We start from the raw sequence: 11931 nt of genomic DNA, 5'->3' as shown, positions 1-11931 counted from the left end.
ACTGTCACTGCTCCAGTAGACATTTTGGTAGAGGACAATTGATACTTCTCTAAATGATTCCATACACAGGTTATCACAGTCAAATGTAGGCATCCAGTCATTCTCCCACTGCCTCCTTGGCCGGGTTGCCAAGATCCTCACCCACTCAATGAGCTCCGAGCACTTCCTCCAACCCTTCTCAATGGGCTGCCCAGGTAATGCCACACCTTTTGCAGTCAGATAGATTTAGGTTTGAATCTTGATTCTTTCATCTGCTTTTATAAAACATTGAACACATTGGCAACTTTGAGTCCCTCTTTCTACATCTGTAAAATGGGAATCAGAACACCAGTATTTTGGGGATTTATATATATACGCATGTGTGTGTATGTGTTTTACATACATTGTCTCAGTGGTAAGAGTTACCTACTGTCTCCATTTTTAAGCTGCAGGAATGGAGGCTCAGAGTTGTTAAAGTTCTTTGCCCAAAAGCCTAGAGACAAGATTTTAACTGAAAACTATTATAAAATTATTTGAAACAGTAAGTATTATGTATCCTCATAGGCATAGAATCCAGTGGTTAGCTGTGAGTTCTGGAATATGGGTGCTATGGTGTGAGTCCTGACTCCTTCATACTAGCTGCAAGACATTGAGGAAGTTCATCTAACTCTATAAACTTCTATAAGATATGGATACGATAATAGCCACAATCTCAGAGTCTTGGAATGATTGAGTGCTATAATCAAGGTAAACCTTTTAGTATAGTGTATTTTACATTCTGAATAATGCCTTTTATTATTATTTCTATATGTTGCTGTGCCAGTTCACCTTCCCATATCTTGTTCATTTTTCTTCTCATAGACAAATGGCTTTTAATTTCTCAGACTAATATCTTTAGAGAAAGAGAGAGAATCATGGTATCATACCACTCAAGGAGGAGACAGAGTATTTTTAAACATTGTTCTTTCCAGCCTACACCAAATGCCCGTCTCCCTAGAATTCCTCCAACTTTGTGCAGATTTGGCTAGTCACAAAAGCTACCTTCCTCTAAGAGGCCTTGCTTCTCTTGAAATTGAAAAGAGGATGTCTATGAGAATGATAATAAAAATGGAAAAGGTTATGGACCATGTCTCAAAGGAAAATATCTCTTTTATTAAAAACAGATTAAAGAAAGAAAATCAATCTTGCAAGATCATGAAAATCTGGGAAAAGCTAAAGTTGATTTATTTATTTAAGATTTATACCCAGCCTACTTCCATAAAAGATTCAAGGTGGCGGCAGACTAGGCTAAAATCATTTGCTTGTACTATGTTTCCGACTGGAATTAGAAGTTCATTTTCTAGCAGATGAAGTTAAGCTGATTATAGCAAATGAGCTATTGAAAATCAATACCATAAAACTATTCCATTAGTACCTGTACAATCATCCCAGGATTATAAATAATATTTATATTCTCAAACATTGACGTTTTCAGGAAATGAAGTGCAAAACACTTGCACGGGGCACAGCCGCCTGTGGTGGCTTGGCTCTGATGATTAAAGCATGTTGCTAATGAGGCCAAGGCCATGGGCTGGCTCCCTACATAGCCCAATTATCTTCCCTCTGTTCTGAAGCTATGAATGGAAAAAGCCTCCTGCAGTGGCTCTCTTATTTTAATGTGTGGGGGGTAACTGCACATAGGAGAGGATGGATTTTGACAAATGCATCCCCTCTGTTGGACAAGCCCCCTTTCCACCCCCCACCCCCAACCAAGTGCGTAGTATGATGGCTGTGCTTTCTCTATGAAAGCGATTGGGCACACACACACACACACACACAAACTTTCTTTTAAACACACACACATAAACACACATACACACATGCATGCACTATCCAGGGAGAGGCAGATTAATGCAGGGAAACAATATGTGGAGGAAAAAGATAGATTTTTGTTTAGTCAGAGGACAAACCAAATTCTAATTTTGACCTATACTGGCAGCAAGGCCTTGGGTAGGTAACTTGCCTCAGTTACAGAAATGGACAATATATTCACCACAGAGGAATGGGGAAGTACCAAATGGGCAATAAATGTAAAGTCCCTGTTGTGTTGGGCACACCAATGATAAAGAACAATTTAACTTATTTTATGTACTAGTTATCAAGTAAGTTTTTACACTCATTGTCTCATGTAATCTTCACAATAGCACATGAAGTTGACGTCATTGTTACTCTTTCTTTTCATAGTGAAAGAAAGCAAGATTTATAGATTACAAGTTACTTGCCTCATGCCACACAATGAGAAGACATCATAACTAGTGTCCAAACCTAAGATGTACTGTGCCATATCTATGCTATCTCTCCAAAGGAAGCAAAAAAAGGTTCTATTGTCATCATAGCCTCTATAACTGGCCTTTAACAGTGTGTTCCGTGCTCTGTCACAAGAATATATTTTCATCTCCTCTGTGCTGCCTGCTACTTCAGCACAAATCATTAAGTTAGTATTGCTCCTTTCATACCTCAGGAATCTGCTAGAGTCACTTCAGATGATATATTCCCTCAGGGACCTATGTGAACATAAATTCTCTATATGTAAGAGCCTCTTACAAGAAACCTAAATGTCAAATATAGAAAGTATAGTGAACAAGAAGCCCAAGCTACTCCCCCCTCTATTTGTGAACATCTACTTTTACTCCTGGGGGTCTACAAGATGGATTTCTAGAGTAGACTTACTGTGAAACTGCACAAACATTAGGCAGTGACCTATTATGAAACTATACCAATGACTTGGCATCTCTACATTTGAAGGCCAAATAAGTTACATTCATTTGATAGTGTCAAAATATGCTTTTACTATTCTGACTTTTATTCCCTGAGAGAAGAAATTACAGCTTCAAAACACCTTTTATGGAATGGAAATCCAGAGATTCCTAAGTTGACAGAGTTTGTGCTTGAGGTCTATGGTTGGTTAGCTGTTAGAACTAACATTTCAATTTCTATTTTTTTTCTTTTTTTTCCTCTCTTTTTTTTAATTATTATACTTTAGGTTTTAGGGTACATGTGCACAACGTGCAGGTTTGTTACATATTTATCCATGTGCCATGTTGTTATGCTGCACCCATTAACTCCTCATTTAGCATTAGGTATGTCTCCTAATGCTGTCCCTCCCCCTCCCCCCACCCCACAACAGTCCCTGGAGTGTGATGTTCCCCTTCCTGTGTCCATGAGTTCTCATTGTTCAATTCCCTCCTATGAGTGAGAACATGCGGTGTTTGGTTTTTTGTCCTTGCGATAGTTTACTGAGAATGATGTTTTCCAGTTTCATCCATGTCCCTACAAAGGACATGAACTCATCCTTTTTTATGGCTGCATAGTATTCCATGGTGTGTATGTGCCACATTTTCTTAATCCAGTCTATCGTTGTTGGACATTTGGGCTGGTTCCAACTCTTTGCTATTGTGAATAGTGCCACAAGAAACATACGTGTGCATGTGTCTTTATAGCAGCATGATTTATAGTCCTTTGGGTATATACCCAGTAATGGGATGGCTGGGTCAAATGGTATTTCTAGTTCTAGATCCCTGAGGAATCGCCACACTGACTTCCACAATGGTTGAACTAGTTTACAGTCCCCCCAGACAGTGTAAAAGTGTTCCTATTTCTCCACATCCTCTCCAGCAGCTGTTGTTTCCTGACTTTTTAATGATGGCCATTCTAACTGGTGTGAGATGGTATCTCACTGTGGTTTTGATTTGCATTTCTCTGATGGCCAGTGATGATGAGCATTTATTCATGTGTTTTTTGGCTGCATAAATGTCTTCTTTGGAGAAGTGTCTGTTTATGTCCTCTGCCCACTTTTTGATGGGGTTGTTTGTTGTTTTCTTGTAAATTTGTTTGAGTTCATTGTAGATTCTGGATATTAGCCCTTTGTCAGATGAGTAGGTTGCGAAAATTTTCTCCCATTCTGTAGGTTGCCTGTTCACTGTGATGGTAGTTTCTTTTGCTGTGCAGAAGTTCTTTAGTTTAATTAGATCCCATTTGTGAATTTTGGCTTTAGTTGCCATTGCTTTTGGTGTTTTAGACATGAAGTCCTTGCCCACGCCTATGTCCTGAATGATATTGCCTAGGTTTTCTTGTAGGATTTTAATGGTTTTAGGTCTAACATTTAAGTCTTTAATCCATCTTGAATTAATTTTTGTATAAGGTGTAAGAAAGGGATCCAGTTTCAGCTTTCTACATATGGCTAGCCAGTTTTCCCAGCACCATTTATTAAATAGGAAATCCTTTCCCCTTTTCTTGTTTTTGTCAGGTTTGTCAAAGATCAGATAGTTGTAGATATGCGGCATTATTTCTGAGGGCTCTGTTCTGTTCCATTGATCTATGTCTCTGTTGTGGTACCAGTACCATGCTGTTTTGGTTACTGTAGCCTTGTAGTATAGTTTGAAGTCAGGTAGCGTGATGCCTCCAGCTTTGTTCTTTTGGCTTAGGATTGACTTGGCAATGCGGGCTCTTTTTTGCTTCCATATGAGCCAAAAGTAGTTTTTTTAAAGTAGTTTTTTCCAATTCTGTGAAGAAAGTCATTGGTAGCTTGATGGGGATGGCATTGAATCTATAAATTACCTTGAGCAGTATGGCCATTTTCACGAAATTGATTCTTCGAACCCATGAGCATGGAATGTTCTTCCATTGGTTTGTATCCTCTTTTATTTCATTGAGCAGTGGTTTGTAGTTCTCCTTGAAGAGGTCCTTCACATCCCTTGTAAGTTGGATTCCTAGGTATTTTATTCTCTTTGAAGCAATTGTGAATGGGAGTTCACTCATGATTTGGCTCTCTGTTTGTCTGTGATTGGTGTACAAGAATGCTTGTGATTTTTGTACATTGATTTTGTATCCTGAGACTTTGCTGAAGTTGCTAATCAGCTTAAGGAGATTTTGGGCTGAGACGATGGGGTTTTCTAGATACACAATCATGTCATCTGCAAACAGGGACAATTTGACTTCCTCTTTTCCTAATTGAATACCCTTTATTTCCTTCTCCCGCCTGATTGCCCTGGCCAGAACTTCCAGCACTATGTTGAATAGGAGTGGTGAGAGAGGGCATCCCTGTCTTGTTTTAAAAGGTTATTAAAAGAGAAAGTAACAGAAAGAGATAAGACTGGAAAGTTCCCGAGAAGAGGGGTAAATGGCATGTGGATGAAAGCTGATCACCTGATAAAGCGAGTTTCATGGATGGAAGGTTCTTTCCTTACAGTTCTTTAATTCCTACAACCTGGATCTTATGTTTCTGCTTCTCCCCTCTTGTCTTACTGGGGTTCCTGTCCTACACCATGAGAGAGACGCCATATCTGCTGACATGGAGTCCTTGTTGCTCATGGAGTCCTTGTTGCTACTGTCAAGTTGTTAGTATGTTGGAAGAAGATGTTTTTCCCATAAGCAAAGCCAGAACTCTAAAAATGCTTTGTTGGTGAATCGTGGTTTCATTTTAAGATTGGGTTCTTGAGTACCATGAAATGCTACACTGTCAATCCATTATAAGATAAATAGGCTTTTACAGGCTGCAGAAAAAACTGTTTTCAGCAGTATTTCTATTAACAAAGTGAACACGTGTCCCAACAACTAAATGACAAATTTCTTAAGACAATACAATTTATTCATAAACTGGTGAATGTCTGTACCTTGAAGGTCACATGTTTCATCCTGTCCCGAGACTGCAGCTTGGGAAGAGCTAGAATTACCCCCAATCAAGAAACCTCCCAGCTCTGTGATTCTAGGAGTCCTGAATGCCAAGACTCTGTAGGTAGGTCAAAAGGGGAAAGAGGAATCTATTTAGGTGAAGAAATTTAACATTGATCTTGGTGATGAAAATGCCTATATCATTTGCCTTTGAGTATTAATCTGTCTTCTGGACAAAGGATGCAGTAGTGCTGGAATTTTGTTTGCATGGAAATATCAGTTTACAGAAAAAAACTTGCTTCTTTAACTGTCACAAAGCGAACAGAGTTGTCTTATGTACTACCAAATCCCAGAAAATAATTCATATAGAGCCACTTATCATAATGTCTTAAAATGTTTGTTCATCAGTCTGCCTGAAAGGTTCTAATAAAAGATTTGTGTTGATAATATGTTTTTTTCTTCCAATTTCAAGACATTTCAAGGTATGCTTTTTATAAATATTAGAAAAAAATTTCAGGCTAACTAGAGTATTTAGTATTACAATTCTATATTTTTGTATTTTGATTCATTTTATTCTAAAATAAGTGACTGGCAAAATACAGTCAGACTTGCTGGAAAACAAACAAAAATTAAATTTCTTCTTTTTTCCTCTCTGCCTATTTGTCTTCCTTATACATGTCTCAAGAACCTACTATGTTCTCAGCATAATAATCAGGGCTGAATAATTTATAATCCCCAATTAATTCACCATCAAGTGAGAGAAGCAGGAATGGAAACCAACGGTTGAGAAACCAAGTGCCAAATGCTATGACTGAGATGTACACAGGGAGCTCCATGGACTGAGTAAAATGCAAGAGTGGTCTGAGGAGAGTGGAGTGCAGCAAAAGTCTCAGCAGTGCAGTGGCTGGCACTGGAGCTGGTAACTGAAGATGCTGCTCCCCAGGCAAAGGAAAGAGAACATTTCACGCAGAAAAAAGGAAAGAGAATATTCCAGGCAGAAAAAGGAAAGAAAACATTCCATGCAGAAAAAGGACCATAAGCAAAATTCTAAAGGTGCAAAACAAAAATGCCAAGGACCAGCAAATCATAAGTTTACCTTAAGCTTATGAGTTTACAGTTTGAGAACTCTGTTTTTAGAATGAAGTCAAGGATAAAAAACAAAATTTGCTAATTTCTTATTTTAGAATTTGGTCACACCTGAACAATCTTTTAGTTCTGAATTATCAGTATTCAATCTTAATGACCAATTTAATATTGGAATGGAGTTTTCCAGTTAATTCCTTTTTATGACCTTTAAAAAATTTGTAAGTTGACATATAAAATTAGATTCATTTATCATATACAACATGATGTTTTAAATAATACATTGTGGAACAACTAAATCTAGTTAATTAACATATTCATTACATCATATAACTATCATTTTTGTGGAGAGAACACTTTATACCCACTTAGCATTTTTAAGAATACAATATACTGCTAACTATATTTACCTCGTGGTACAACAGATCTCTTGAACTTATTCATCCTGTTTAATGGAAAGCTTGTATCCTTTGACCATCATCTTCCCAACCCTTCACCTGCATTCCCCTACAACCACCCCAGCCTCTGATAACCACCATTCAGCTCTATGCTTCTATGAGGTCAACTCTTTAAGTTTCCACATATTAGTGAGATCATGAAATATTTGGCTTTTGGTGCCTGGCTTATTTAACAAGGCGTCATACAGGTTCATCCATGTTGTCACAAATTACAAGGGTTCCTTCTTTTTTATGGCTGTCCATTGTGTATATTATAGTTAACTTTTTTCTGAACATCTTAAAGGCAAAAACACTCTTAAGCCTAATAAAGCCAGCCTGGTAATCTGAATTTAAGTCTTTGAATGACTGACTCAGTATCTTGCAGTTTGAAAGTTCTTGTTATAAAATAGTGATATCCAACGTTTATACTGCTTGAGTACTAATAATAATGTAAGTGTTCCTTTAACAAAGCAGTGAATTATATGGAAGAAAAATTTGAGACTCATGAAGTGAAGTAGATCACGTCAAATGTCACCTTACAAGTCAAGGATCAGTGCTACTCATTAATAAAAGAGGTAGAACTTCCGGGGGAACCCAGATCTCCTTGAGCCTAATTGCTAGATCTGTCTCTTTAACAACTCCACCCAGATCTCTCATAGAGGTCTCTAACTTACCATGTCCCAAGCTGAATCTTGACTACCACCCTATCTTCTGTATTCCTAGGAATGATCATTCCCTAGTATTCTCCATGTGATAAAATAACGGTAGCTTTAAAATATTCAGAGGTATCCCTCACCCTCCTTATATCTCATCAATGGGCAATTCTTGACAAGTCTACAGGTCTATTACCTGCCACCAAACTAGTCTACCCACCACTGATCTATTACAAGGACTACTATTAGAATCTTTGTTTCTCTTCTTGAAACATGGCAATCCACTTACCACACAGTAACCAGAGTGATCTTCTTAAAACATAAGTAGTATTTAAAACCTAAATGCAAGTTACTTCTCAAGACCTGCAACTTTCAGGATCACCAGGTTCCAGTTGGCTCTGTGAACTCATGCCTTGGTCTCCTTTCAGCTCCATCTTCCATCCACACCAGGCTTCCTTGAGTAGCTAGAACATACCAAGCTCTTCCTCTCCTCAAGGCATTTGCAGATTTTTTTTCTTTTTCGGTCTGGAACACTTTTTTTCTCCGTTTTTAACATGCCTGCCTTTTTCATCATTCAAGTCTTTCTGTAAATGATATTTCTCTAAGAAGAGCCTTCTGCCAATCCAGTTTGGGGTACCCATCTGGTCCCATGTTTTATTCTCTATCCGAGCATCTTCCTTGTTTTTCCTCAGCACTTATCGTAACAGGTGATTGTTGTTTTGAAGTGAGAAGAGTTGGCTTAATTATTACCTGCTTCCCACCTTGGTGGCATGTTTCTCTTCTTCACTGCTTTTTTTTTTTTTTGTAGAGTCAAGTGCAATGCATAGAACATGGTAAACAAGTAATGTTTTCTTGACAGATTTGATCAATTATAAATGTGGAGCTGTCTATTCCATGAGTAGTTGCCATGTTTCTGACCCCAATGTAAAAAGAAATACATATTTTCACAAGATGAATTCCTTATCATTACAATTTTATTTTTGTTGTTATATAAATGTTCAACTTTCTTACATTAAATGCTCATAGTCAATGACAGCTGAAATGAGGTGTTCATATAAATGAGTATAAGGTAATATGGTGTAAAAAAAATGACACCATAAAATATTGTCTTCTGGGTACATTGCATCATATATAACAAGGGTCAAAACTCAAACGCCTAAAAGGGCCAGATAGGTTCATAAATGGATTATGAAAGCTGGGAAAGGAGCATGGTGAAGAGAAGAATACTTCCTCTCAAAGAGAAGACTTACTCACTAGTTCACTAGCTTAGTGCCATGAAGGAAGGCAGACTGAGTGGTTCAAGGACAGTGAGATTTACATGAAATCTGACATCTAAACATTGACAGCCATTTTAATCTTTAAGTAAATAGACACTGATGACATCTAACCTGTTTGACCTTGTACTGAAAGTTTGCCACTTCTTTAATGGCCAAGAACCATTTTTTCTCTGAAATTTTCAGCAAATCCATCAGTTATTTTGAGCTTTTCGAAATAAAACTGAGTGAATCTTATAGTACGACCTAAAGAAGTAGCACCTAAAAAGGGGAAGTCATAAGTTTGTGTTATATCTGCCAACTAAAAATACCTTCCTGGCTGAATATATGGATTTAATATTGTAGCGTGACAAGATTATTACATTTTGTTATGTGTATGATCAAGAGTATAGACTTTAGTTAATTTGGCTGCAGGGAAAATAATTGCAACTTAGACCTTGGAATGATCCTCATGGCTTCTGTGACACCATGGATGTTGCCCTCTGGCTTGGTTATGCAATTCTAATAGCCATGTTTATGCAAATTTTGAGAATTGTCTTTTAAAAATCTTTGAGGGGAAGGAAAAGAAACTCTCATAAAATTATATGGTATTTTCTATTAAAAAAGTATTGCCCTTAAATTTATTTTAATCTTAGAAAGCTTTAAAAAATTAAAATATTTTATATGCAGACAGTGCTGCATCAATTGTATGTCACATTAAATTATACTGTTTTACAATCAGCCTTAGCAAACTAACACAGGAACAGAAAACCAAATACCGCATGTTCTCACTCATAAGTGGGAGCTGAACAATGAGAACACATGGACACAGGGAGGGGAACATCACACACTGGGGCCTGTTGGGGGTTGGGGACAAGGGGAGGGAGAGCATTAGGGCAAATACCTAAAGCATGCGGGGCTTAAAACCTAGATGATGGGTTGATAGGTGCAGCAAACCACCATGGCACATGTATACCTATGTAACAAACCTACACGTTCAGCACATGTATCCCAGAACTTAAAGTAAAATAAAATAAAATTAAATTAAATTAATAAAAGCCCCCAAATAAAGACACCCCCAAAAGAGCAATAATAACAAGATGATAAAAATGTTTAAAAGTGTGTTAAATCCCCCATGATAAATTATTAAAAATAATAAGGCAAAAAAATTATAATATTTTAATATGAAAGCTTTACAAAAGACAAAATTCTTTAGGTTAACTTTGCCACTTTTCTAGGAGTGGCAGTGCGATTTTATTAAGTAATGCACACTCAACCCTTTCTTTTGTTTGTATATTCATTCAAAATATATGTGTTGAGCAACTCCTGGATGTCAGGTACTCTTCTGGGTGTGATGGATGCAAGGGAAAATGCAAAGATAAGGTCCATCTCCTCTGGAACTCATTTTTCATTTTCTAAAACAAAATGAGACAGATGATAATTAAATAATAAAATATAGTGTAAGGCAACCTAATGTAACATGATATAATACAAGGCATGAAGTTTTCTGATGAAGTATATCAATTTCAGGTAGAAAAATCTGGTATCTTAGTTGTTATCAACAGATATTAAATGAATATTATTTCCGTTCTGTCAATTTTTGCTTTGAGACAGAGTCTTGCTCTGTTGCCCAGGCTGGAGTGCAGTGGCGTGATCATAGCTCGCTGCAGCCTCAAACTCCTGAGCTCCAGTCATCTTCCAGCCTCAGCCTCTTGAGTACTGTCTACCTATTGACACCAACAAGTTGTGGATTTTCAGAATTTCCTTAACTAGTTACAGTCTTTTTTTCACTGTGATCTAGTTTGAAATATTATGTGAGTCCAAACATTACTCAAAATAACCTGAGCCATGTCCTTGGACTTAGGAGTCTCTTTTAGAAAATTCTAGACTCGGCCAGGGGTGGTGGCTCACATCTGTAATCCCAGCACTTTGGGAGGCTGAGATGGGTAGATTACTTGAGGTCAGAAGTTTGAGACCAGCCTAGCCAGCATAGTGAAACCCCATCTCTACTAAAAAAATACAAAAATTTGCTGGGCGTGGTGGTGCATGCCTGTAATCTCAGCTACTGGGGAGGCTGAGGCAGGAGAATTCCTTCATCCTGGGAGGCAGAGGTTGCAGTGAGCCGAGACCGTGCCACTGAACTCCAGCCTGGGCAACAGAGGAAGACTCTGTCTCAAAAAAAAAAAAAAAAAAAAAAAAAAAAAAATTCTAGACTCTATTCTTTTAAGAATTTAGAAGATGAAAATATCTCAGTATGTTTGCAAGTCTAAATACAACAGTAATTTAGATGACTAAATTATAACATTTTCAGTTTTACACAGATAAGGAAAATGATCTGATTTAGAAAAGGCCAGTAATATATCTAATTATGCTTTCTGTCAACAAAAATAGGCTAAAATGAATCTGTTCAAAGTTAGTTTTGGGGGATTTTATAACTACTGCAGTTATAGGTAATAAAAGTTCCCTAAACTCATTATTGTTACTATGAAAGCCCCTGAGATTACCTGAGGTTTGTTAGAAGTATATATCATTTCAGGAACATAGTCTGTTGCTATGACATTTATTTCACAAGCTGAAAACTGTCATGAATAGATGTAGATTACTTCATGTTTGAATTAAAATTATTTAGTCCATGCAGACTATTATATATTCACCTAAATTTTCAATATCTCAGAATTATTACCTTTCAAACTTTCCAATTACTATTTTCCTCCAGGCATGATACCTGGCCTCAGTCACGAATACATGCTTTCAAACTGCTATTGCAAAAAGTCAATATACTTCTTGGAAAAAAATCACCATAATATAAATGATTAGACTTTATAGAATGCTTTTCGTCTTTGAAGTGATTTATAAACATTAATTAATCACTGCTTA

At 37.2% G+C, this 11931-nt stretch overlaps 1 protein-coding gene across 6 annotated transcripts in view; it reads right to left on the bottom strand.

The window, feature by feature from the left end:
• Positions 1 to 8764: 8764 nt before the first annotated feature.
• CNTN6 (contactin 6) overlaps positions 8765 to 11931 on the bottom strand; it is a 356073-nt gene continuing 352906 nt past the window's right edge. For all 6 annotated transcript variants that reach the window (XM_032149519.2, XM_058437172.1, XM_032149518.2 and 3 more), the window contains one exon: positions 8765 to 10469. The gene's annotated coding sequence lies outside the window, so the exon portion shown is untranslated. The remainder of the gene's footprint in view (positions 10470 to 11931) is intronic.

This window comes from Hylobates moloch, unplaced genomic scaffold (genome assembly GCF_009828535.3).
Source record: "Hylobates moloch isolate HMO894 unplaced genomic scaffold, HMol_V3 SCAFFOLD_4, whole genome shotgun sequence".
NCBI lineage: Eukaryota > Metazoa > Chordata > Mammalia > Primates > Hylobatidae > Hylobates > Hylobates moloch.
This window is presented reverse-complemented; position numbering and strand designations above follow the sequence as displayed.